Source organism: Dromiciops gliroides, chromosome 5, assembly GCF_019393635.1.
Source record: "Dromiciops gliroides isolate mDroGli1 chromosome 5, mDroGli1.pri, whole genome shotgun sequence".
Classification (NCBI taxonomy): Eukaryota; Metazoa; Chordata; class Mammalia; order Microbiotheria; family Microbiotheriidae; genus Dromiciops; species Dromiciops gliroides.
The window spans coordinates 94,435,079-94,445,240 of record NC_057865.1 but is presented as its reverse complement, the minus strand read 5'-3'; the positions used below and the strand labels follow the sequence as shown (position 1 = coordinate 94,445,240).

The following is a 10,162-nucleotide window of genomic DNA, read 5'->3' as shown; positions in this document are numbered from 1 at the left end:
GTCAAACAGAAGAATTTATACTTTATAGGAGAGACAACGGTAAACCATGGAACTTTCAGTGAAACATGGTCAGACCTGTGTTTTAGGATTATCACTTTCGTATCTGTATAGGATATAGGTTTAAAAAGGAAAATCTTGAAGGTAGGGAAACTAATGAAGAAGATAGCGTAAACAGAGAGTCCAGATTTATCAAAGTTCTAAAGTAAATATAAATTTATTGGGTACATATAGGAGGTAAAGAATATTTGTCAGATGTCATTAATTTTGCCATATATGTGTACGTATGCATATATTATTTACTCATTTGTAAGGAGCTAGAATTCTAGCTACTCTGTCTAAAATATCTAATGAGTGGTCGCCAATAAATTATAAGATTTAGCAAGAGTTTAGACTTTTAAGGACTAAGGAGAATAAGAATTTGGTGAACAGAGAGAGAAAGGTCTAGATTCATCTATCAAAGGGAGAGCACATTTTTAGCTCCACTCTCCATCAGAGTCCTCACGAAAGAGAGAGAACCAGCCTCACCCCTTCTTCTTCCCACAAGCAAATGTCACTTCCTGACACCAAAGAAAAGCCACATGGCTTGCCCTCAGGCACCTTCTCCTCATGTCGGAGCTCTTCAGCAGGTGGCGTCATTCCAATTGTTACACATTTAAACTATTTTCTCTCATATATGTATCCTGGAATGCATTGTTGTTGGGTGTGTTTGTCCTTCCTGATAGAAAACTCAAACATCAAGGATCTGTTGACTTTTGGAAAGTCACACAACTGGTCTGAATTTGTTTCCTCTGAATATGAGTAGGTTGGACTAGATGGACTTTTAAGAATCCTTCCAATCTTAGATTTATATATAACTATGATCCTCTTGGGCAGCTAGGTGGTGCAGTGGATAGAGTGCTGGTCCTGGAGTCAGGAAGAGCTGAGTTCAATTCTGACCTCAGATATTAGCTGTGTGACCCTGGGCAAGTCACTTAACCCTGACTGCCTCAGTTTCCTCATCTGTAAAATGAGCTAGAGAAATGGCAAATCACTTCAATATCTCTGCCAAGAAATCCCCAAATGGGGTCGTGAAGAGTCATACATGACTGAACAACATCAACAACAAATAATCCCCTTCCATATATTCTAATATATCCTACTTTCCCTTAATGAGGGTGACCTTCTACATGAATACTTTGATGCTCCCAGATGCCAGCTTCCTCTCCTGTCAAAACTTACCTTGTATTTCTTTAGTATGTGTTTATTTCTGTACATGTTGCATCATGCAGTAGAATGTTACTTCCTTGAGGGAAGGGATGGTTTCATTTTTTAAACAAATCTTCTTTGCCTAGCCTAGATGATATCACATAGTAATTGGTGCTTGATAAATCTGTGAATTATGAGTCTGTCTTCAAAGTAGTTATCTAAATCTAAATCGAGATAAATTATAAAATTATTATAAATTTATCTAAATCTAGATAAAATTATTTTCAGGCTCTGTCAACTAACCACTGTGTAAACTTGGGTCACTCTTAGACTTAAACTTAACTCTCCCAGGCATCAAAAGATGTTTTCTTTCTACTTTTTCAGCGAATAAAGTAATGTGCACTCTAAAAAATGCATTCAAAATTTTACAAAAGTCAGATATTCATGAGTGAGATTCCCTCTGTTCCCAGGCACCAGGTCTTATCCAACCCCTCCATTTCCTCCTCAGTTAAAAGGAGATAACAATTAGCCCGAGGAAGGACCCGAGGCCACGCAGCGGGTCAGGAGTCCATGGCCCCGCAGGCCCATGTTCTCCCGACTCTCAGTCCGCGGCTCTCTGCTCTATCCAGGGCGGCCTCTTCCCAGGAGGCCGAGGCCGGGAACTGTCCGGGTCACAGCTGTTAGGAGGGAGCTGAGAGACACGAGAGGCTGGCCCCGCACTTCAGAGGAGATGAAGCGGGCCAGCCCAAGGTCACGAGGCGGGAGCCACGTCTCTGGCCTCCATCCAGGTCCAGCGACAAGCGCTGGCCAAGCAGGGGGTGGGCGGGCTAGGGACTTCAGACGGCCTCAGTCACAGGCAGAGAGGCCGCCTTCTTTATTAGGGCACCAAGAACAAAACCACTAGGCCTCCTCCTCCTAGCTCCTTCGGCCAGCACCCTATCTCACAAAGGCTCGACCGTTGTTGCCTAGGCAACCGGCCCCTAGCAACCGCTTCTTCCGGTGGAGTACTTCCGTTTTCTCTGCAGAGGAAGTGACGTCACCTTCGCTTTGTGAGGTGGTGGAGGTTTTATTTCAGTTGTGTTCGAGTCTCCATGACCCTGTTTAGGGTTTTCTTGGCAGAGATACTGGAGTGGTTTGCCATTTCCTTCTGCAGCTCATTTTACAGATGAGGAAACTGAGGCACAGTTAAGTGACTTGTCCAGGGCCACACAGCTAGGACGCGTCTGAGGTCGAATTTTTAACTCAGGTCTTCCTGACTACAGGTACAGCACTCTGCTCTCCTGGGCTTCTGTCTGCAGATTCATCTTACCTGCGGACATGGGTCACTTCCCGTCCCCCGCCCCTTTCTTGGAGCAGGGTTGTGGCCGCAGCCTCCGATCCACTTTGTCCTGGCCACAGGAACCCATTCCTTTACCTCTCCCAGGGCCCCCTGCTTTGCTCGGTCTTACCAGTGGTTGGACTCGAATGCTCTTCCTCAGGAAACTACATCTCCCAGGACACAGCGCGCTGGCTTCCGGATGCCGCTACAATGGTTGGACTTTGAAAGTGCTGCGCTATTGAAATGAATATTACATCCTGGTCTGGTCGGAGCTTTCCTGATCGTTTTAGTTCCAGGCTTCTTAACTATTTGTGTCCTGGACCTTTTTGGTATCCTTGTGAAGCCTGTGGACTCCTCACAATAAAGTTCTTATATAATTGAAGGAAATGCTGAAGTTCAGTTAGAAGTTAATTAAAATAAAAGTACAGGGGCAGCTAGGTGGAACAGTGATAGAACAATGGCCCTGGATTCAGGAGGACCTGAGTTCAATTCCGGCCTAAGACACTTGACACTTACTAGTTGTGTGACCTTGGGCAAGACACTTAACCCTCATTGCCTCAAAAAAAAGAAAAGTACAACTTTTTTCCCCGTTATGGACTGCCTGGAATTTTTCCGTGGACCCCAGGTTAAGCATCCCTGATCTAGTCCAAGCTCCTCATTTTGTAGATGTGGAAAATAAGCCTGAGAGATTAAGTGAATTTCCTAAAGTCACACAGTTTATTAAGTGTGGACTCTCATTTGGGTCCTCTGACTCCTAATCCATTCATTGATCTTTCCAGTGATCTGGAAACTAACTGTCTAGCTCAATTTATCACACAAACCAAGTACCCCATGTGCACTAAGGAGGCAAAGAAAGCAATGACGGACCTGGGATCAAATCCTGCCTCTGCTAATTTGTTAAACCCATCACTTTCCGCAAGTCCCTGTGAGGTCGGGAGGATAATAAAAGATGTCCTTTAAAATCCTGTCTCTTAATTCATGATTCAATGATATCTCTGAGAGGTGGTCACCCAGTTAACATTTGCTTGAACACTTACAATTATAGGAATGCTCACTACTTAAAAGGCAATCCTCTATTTGAAAACCTCTAATCGTTCTACTATAAATTGAAGTAGAAATCTCTTTCCCTTATAAATTCTATCCATTCTAGTTCATACAGACTAGATCTAATTATCTAATTCCTTTTCTACATAATAATCCTCCAAATATTTGAAGATATCTATTACTATGTAAGAAAAATTTCCTTTTTGACAGATGAAGAAATGAGACAGATTTAAGTGATTTGCCCAAAGTCACATAATTTAATTTGTGTCAGAGGACTATAGAACCCTGGTTTTCTGACTCCCAGGTTAGGGATCTTTCTGTTTTTAGAATGAAGTTAATAATAGGCATTAGGGAGAAGGAGATTGGGGGGGGTGTCTTTTTCAAGTTTCTCCTGTGTTTCTGCTTCATGAATTGTGAAAGATTTGAACATCTTGGAATCTGCCATGAATCCATCAAAATAAAGTATACTATGTGATCAATTCTTTGCCAGAAATACCAGAAAAATCCTAGTCCTTGCCCTAGGGAGCTTAGCTGAGGAAAAAAAGATTTATATGAAGCACCCTGAGAACTATATGTGATAGAGAATATGTCAAATATGTGATAGAGTATATGTCAAAACCTCAAGGTCAAGAACCTGTGACTATGATGGAAGAAGTCCAGAGCTAAATGACCCAAAGGCACAGAGTTGTCAGTTGTATTGAGTCAAGACTTAGCTCCATGTCACTTTTCTAAGTATTCAGGACACTCAGAAATGGGAGAGAGCACTGCTGATTAGAGCTGAGGCAGACCTAATGCAAGAGGTGGGACGTTTGTTGATGTCTAGATAATATTGACAGCTTAAAACCACTAGTCGTCAGGGAGAGCAGAAGAATTATGAAGAAAAAATTTTTTTGTTATGTTTCTTGTTACTTCCATTTAAGATGAACTGTGGGGAATCACTTGTGATAAACTTCCTTTGTGGAAGGAACAAAGCATTCTTGAGGGGTGCCTTGATTGGTGGAGTCCTATCTTAGCCTCTTCTCTATTACCTGATAGTGTCACCTCTGATTTCAGCCCAAAGTGATCTTAGAATCAATTAGAGGGGCCAGAGTGGGGTCCTTCTTCTAAAAGGCAAGGAAAATGGAGGATTACTTCCAGGATAAATTAATTGATATATGGGAGTGGGATGGGTGAGGTGTGTTCAAGGGTCAGAGAATAATCAAGAAAATAGATTGAGTGACCATTGTGCCTCCTTGTCATTAAACAATCTGGGTAACAGGACAAAGACAACTTATATGTACACTGCTGCTGTAAATTTGGAAACTATTTTTTCTGCTTTGTGTTCCTCCATTTGGGCAGGAGAAAAACATTTAAAGAAAAGTGGCTGTATATCTATATATTTGGAGGACAGCTAGTGGATTTGGGGGGACAGTATGTCTAAAAATTATAGACTAGAAAAAGAATCATAGACTCCGAACCAAGATGGGACCTCAGAGGCACTGGAACACCAGTTTAGAGTTGGAAAGGACCTCAGAGGTCATCTAGTTCAACCCCCTCGTTTTACATTTGGAGGGGCAGAGGCCCAGAGATATGAAATGATTTCTCCAATGTCATAGAGCTGTTAAGTAGCAGAAGTAGAGTTCCAATCTTGGTCCTATGACACCAAATCCCATGCTTATTCTAGCCCATATATCTTCCCCATCCAATTTTTGTGTACATTGCATTTACTTGGATGTGTATGGGTTGTTTTCCCTAACAAACTTTTCCCCTCTCCCTCACTTGAAGGTCAGATCCTTGAGGGCAAGATTCATTTCCTTCATCAAATGTAAACTCTTTGAGAGTAAGGATTGTTTCACTCTTGGGTCTTGGCACACCTAATTGGCGCTTGGCATATAGTAGGTACTTAATAAATGTTTTAATCCATGACTAGTGGTTATTCAGTCTCTTCCCCCAAACTTCTGGTTATAAGGTCTTCTCTGGGGCATCCCTTTTCACATTTGGTCAGGGTTAAGAGGGCATGAATTATACATACACAAGAGAAAAGATACCAAAATGTTTACCACCCGCTTTGGGCTACATTCCCAAGCAACCCGACTCCGAGAAGACCTGATCCCAGCATGCTGGGCCACTACTGGCCTCACATGGTCCACGGGCTGCTTGAACTCTCTCTTCAAAAAGATACCAAAATGTTAACAAAACTGTTTTGCTTAATATGGAACCTTTATTTTTGTCAATGACATCCTTGATATATACTGGGGAAGGGAGGGTTTAGTGGTCTAGAAGGTTAATATAAACAAAAGTATGACTTGTGTGAGATTTAAAATTGGATATTAGATCATAAATCTCCCCTACTTAACTTTTCCCTTAATTTATCTCCCAGACTAGTAAATGGAAGAAGCTTCTGGTTTTCTAGATAGAGCCTTTATTGTATATAGTCACAAGGTGATGTTGATTAGAAGGATAGGAAAATAGAAATACAATACAAATCGTCTTAAGTCTAGGCTTAGTCTATATTCCTTATAAAAACTCACCAAACTGAAAAGGCCACCTTTGGAGAGAGGGAGACCGTCTGTGCCGCGCCGTCAGGAGTCCCGCCAAGCAGGCAAAAAGGCCTACTCCCGTTCTCTCCACCCCGGAAGTCAAGAGCCCGGCAGGCAGTCTGACATGCGCAGCAGGCGGACTGTTCATCTCCTCCCCAAAAGGGTTGTCCTTGAAAAACTGGCGTCTTTCAGTTATCCTAACTGACTGTTAAAAACTTTCATATTTTACTACACTTGGAAGCCAAAAACGATTGCTATCCTAGGCTGTCTGAGTATCTGATGTGAGGGAGGCGATAATCCTACCCTACTTTGTCTTGGTCAGACCACATCTAGAATTTCCTGTTCAGTTCTGGGCACCATGTTTTCTGAAGGATGTTAACAACCTGGAGAGAAGGGTAAATAGGATGGTCAAGGGACTAAAGACAAAACCAAATGAGGATCAATGGAAGAAGCTTGTAATGATTTGGGGTGGGCAGTGGATGGTGGGAATGAATAAAAGCATAATAAATAAATAAATAAGTATTGAAGGCCTGTCATGTATAAGAGGGATTAGGCTTGTTCTGCTTGGACCTAGAGGGCAGGATTTGGATCAATAAGAAGCAGGTTTAGGTTCAATGTAGAAAAATGTATTGGTATATTTTCTTCAATGTAGGAAACCACTTCCTAAGAATTATCTAGGATGTAGTGAAGGGGTGTTGGCAAGAGGATTCTTGTTCAGGCACAGGTGGTACTAGAAATCCTCTAAAGTCCCCTTTGGGATTCTATGATTCTTTGACCAATGCTCTCTGCCAGGTGACCCTTGAGGTCTCTTCCATGGAATTCTGCAGTTCTGTGGTCTTTTACAGCTAACAGCACAGCAAAGTTTTCAATAATGAAAAGGACAAAGAACAATCGAATGTTGTGTTACTCTTCCCAAAGTTACTATCATGCAAAGTTGAACCAAGAGTCTATGTCTAAGAAGAGCAGGACATTCAGAAGTCTTAATCTACAAGTTAGTTGACTTTTCGCATATTTAATCCAGAGGCTGGGCTTAACTTTTTTTTTAAGTGTTAGGGGTTTATTATGTTTCTAGAATAATTTTCTCTTTCATTATAAAACACCTATGACTTTTCAACTTTAGCAAAGCTATTACTTTAGGACAGACTTTGTTCTCCATGTTTAAGAAGATGATAATAGAAATAGGTAGGAGTCCTCTAGAACCAGATTGAACTCCCACTCATGCATTCGGAGTGAGTAAATTATTCTTCAGGCTAAAATGTAAACCTAATAATTTGGGACATCCCCTATGGAGAACTTGATCTTAGTCAAATGCTCTGCCTCTGAGGCATATCATGGGACACAACAGCCATTCCAAGAGGGATCTATTCTTTTGGAAGAACCTCTGTTTCTCAGCTCTGCCTGGGTGTTAAAGTCCTTTAAAAGCTTGTTTGTCTTTGGCTTCTGCAGTTTTCATAGGCTACACAACATGTCTTTGCTTCAGGCAGAATTGTTCCTACCCCTAACCTCACAGCATCACACATTTTCTCTACTCTATCAGCGTAGGGCTCTCACATCATACCACAATGTTAAGACTCCCTAGGATTTTCAAGATTTCCTAGGGCTTTTTTTTTTTTTCAATTCAGTTCAGCAATTGTGTTTGTTTCTACCATAAACATCTCCATGTGCTATGTAGTGAGGGGATTTGAAGAGGAAAAGACGTGGTGCTCCTCCTTAAGCCTACAATCAAATTGTGAGACATAATTGAAGCAAACAGAACAATCAGAAAAGCATGCAAAATAGCCTATGATGAAGTATGAAGATGTAATGATATGGATACTAATGCAATAAGAAGTCGAAGTGGGGAAAAATTGTGGTGGTGTAGTGTATAGAGCTCTGGACTTGGAGTCAAAAGACTTGAGTTTGAAATCCATCTCAGATATAAGTAAATCATTTAATTTCTCCCAAGCTCAGTTTCCTTCTCTGTCAAATAAGGATAATAGCAGCACTTATCTTTCCAGTCTTCTTACATCTTCCTTCCCTCAGGTACTCAGTGCTCAGTTCTGGGCATTTTTACTGGCTCTCCCCTATGCCTGGAATTCTTGCCCCCCTTATCTCTGTATCCTGCCCTCCCCAACTTTCTTCCAGAAGTCCCAGCTAAAATTCCATCCTTTATAAGAAACCTTTCTTCACCTCCCTTACTACCAGTGCCTTTCCTCTGTCGGTTATCTCGAATATATCTTTGTACATAGTTGTTTTCATGTTGTCTCCTCCTTTAGACTGTGAGCTCCTTGAGAGCAGGGGCTGTCTTTTGCCTTTCTTTGTATCAGTAGTGCTTAGCACAGTGCCTGGCATGTAGTAGGTGCTTAATAAATGCTTGTTGGCTGACTGAGGGCTGTTGTGTAGATCAAATGAGGAATTAGAGAAACCATGTTTTGCAAACATTAAAGCATGATGTAAATGCTAGCTATTATTAGGTAAAGAAAATTGAAGAACTAAATGGCCTTTTGCAAACTCTAAACATGATGTCATTAGCAGTGGGGCAGTGGGAAAAGTCCTGACTTTGGGGTCAGAAAACCAGGGGTCACATTCTGCCTTTGCTATTCACTTATCCATGTGACTGGGGGGCAAGGCTCAACTCCTCTAGGCTTCAGATGTCTCACCTGCAAAATAAGATAGTTAGGCTAGATGACCCTGAAGGTTTCTTTTACTTAAAGATCTATCATCCTAATGGTAACCCTGTGAGGTAGGCAGCATCCTCATCTTACAGATGAGATTGGTGGCAAAGAGATTGGTGGCAAAATTAGTAAATGTCTAAGGACTGTTGCTTCTGACTCCAGGACTTACAACATGCTGCTTCTTAGGGACAAAAGGTGAGATTTATGTAGTATGCTGAGGGTTTTCTTCCATCAGTAACACAGAAGACAGGAGTTGGGGTAGGATTTAGTCGTAAAAGAAAAGGACCTAATAAAGAGGTAAAACTGACTAATTAAAGAACATTATGGGACGCTTGGATTTGAACCAAAGACCTTTTATTCTCACGTACAAATGTTCTAATTCTCTAATAAGCACCTTAGCAACTCTCCCCATTCCCATGTCACATTTTGTTTGATGACTGAAGCTCCAGCGAGGGGAAAAAAAGGCAACGAAAGAGGGAGTAAACATGACTCCACCCATTTGAGCTACAAGCTGCTCTGATGGTAAAAGTCATGTAGCAGGGGGCACCTGGATTTGAACCAGGGACCTCTTGATCTGCAGTCAAATGCTCTACCACTGAGCTATACCCCCTTGCACTAGAGTGTCTATCTTCTCATTCCTATCTTTTCTTCTAATCACTGCAGTTACATCACCACGGCCAGAAACGACAGCGTTGTTTTATTAACGCTATCAGAGCTAAATGGAATGCTTGGGAAGGGGTGTCCAGAGGCAATTTCTATCATTTAGCTTGGCTTCCGTGATAAGCGAATAGCTTTTTGTGTGAAGCTTCCCGAGTATGTCTTTACCATACGTGTTAGCATAAGTAGACTAAGATTGCTCTTTCCTTAGCAAACAGAGCATCTGACTGCTGCCGCTGTCTCAGATGAGAAGAGTGATAGACCAGTTGCAAAAAATTCCTCTGGTCTCGTTATGGGGAGAGGGTTGGGCCAGGGATCCTCCTCCCAGGAGTTCTCAGATGTTCTCCTGTCCTGGTGCATTTAAAGGAATAGCACAAGAATTTATCTGCCGGGGGTGGAGGCAGGACGGAGGAGGCTCGAGTCTTTGATGCAGGTTCCCAGTTTATACTATGTAAAAAACCATCCTCCCCGCCCCCAAACTTCAATTCTGGAGAATTATTAGAATTTGTTTAATCATTGCTGACTGTAAACAGATGGGCTGGTTTCCTCAGCTGCCTCGGGGGATAAATACAGACCAATCAGAAGCTGAGCCAGGGAATGTTTGCGCCCCACTCAAGTGCAGTGCCAAGTAACTAGCTCTTCATTCCTAGGCTCGAACATTCAATAGGTAACTTCCCTTGCATCCAACACTGTTTCTTCCTGCCTTAAGTGGTACATTAACTCTAAGTCAATTCCGCTGTCAAGGAAAAAAATCCCCACTTTTGGTGATTCACTACTATGGACAA

The 10,162-nt window shown here is 42.0% G+C and overlaps 1 non-coding gene across 1 annotated transcript; it reads right to left on the bottom strand.

Annotated features, from left to right (window-relative positions):
* Nucleotides 1–9,258: 9,258 nt before the first annotated feature.
* On the bottom strand, nucleotides 9,259–9,330 carry TRNAC-GCA. The gene has a single exon. It is a non-coding gene; the product is annotated as a tRNA-Cys (tRNA).
* Between the last annotated feature and the right edge of the window lie 832 nt (nucleotides 9,331–10,162).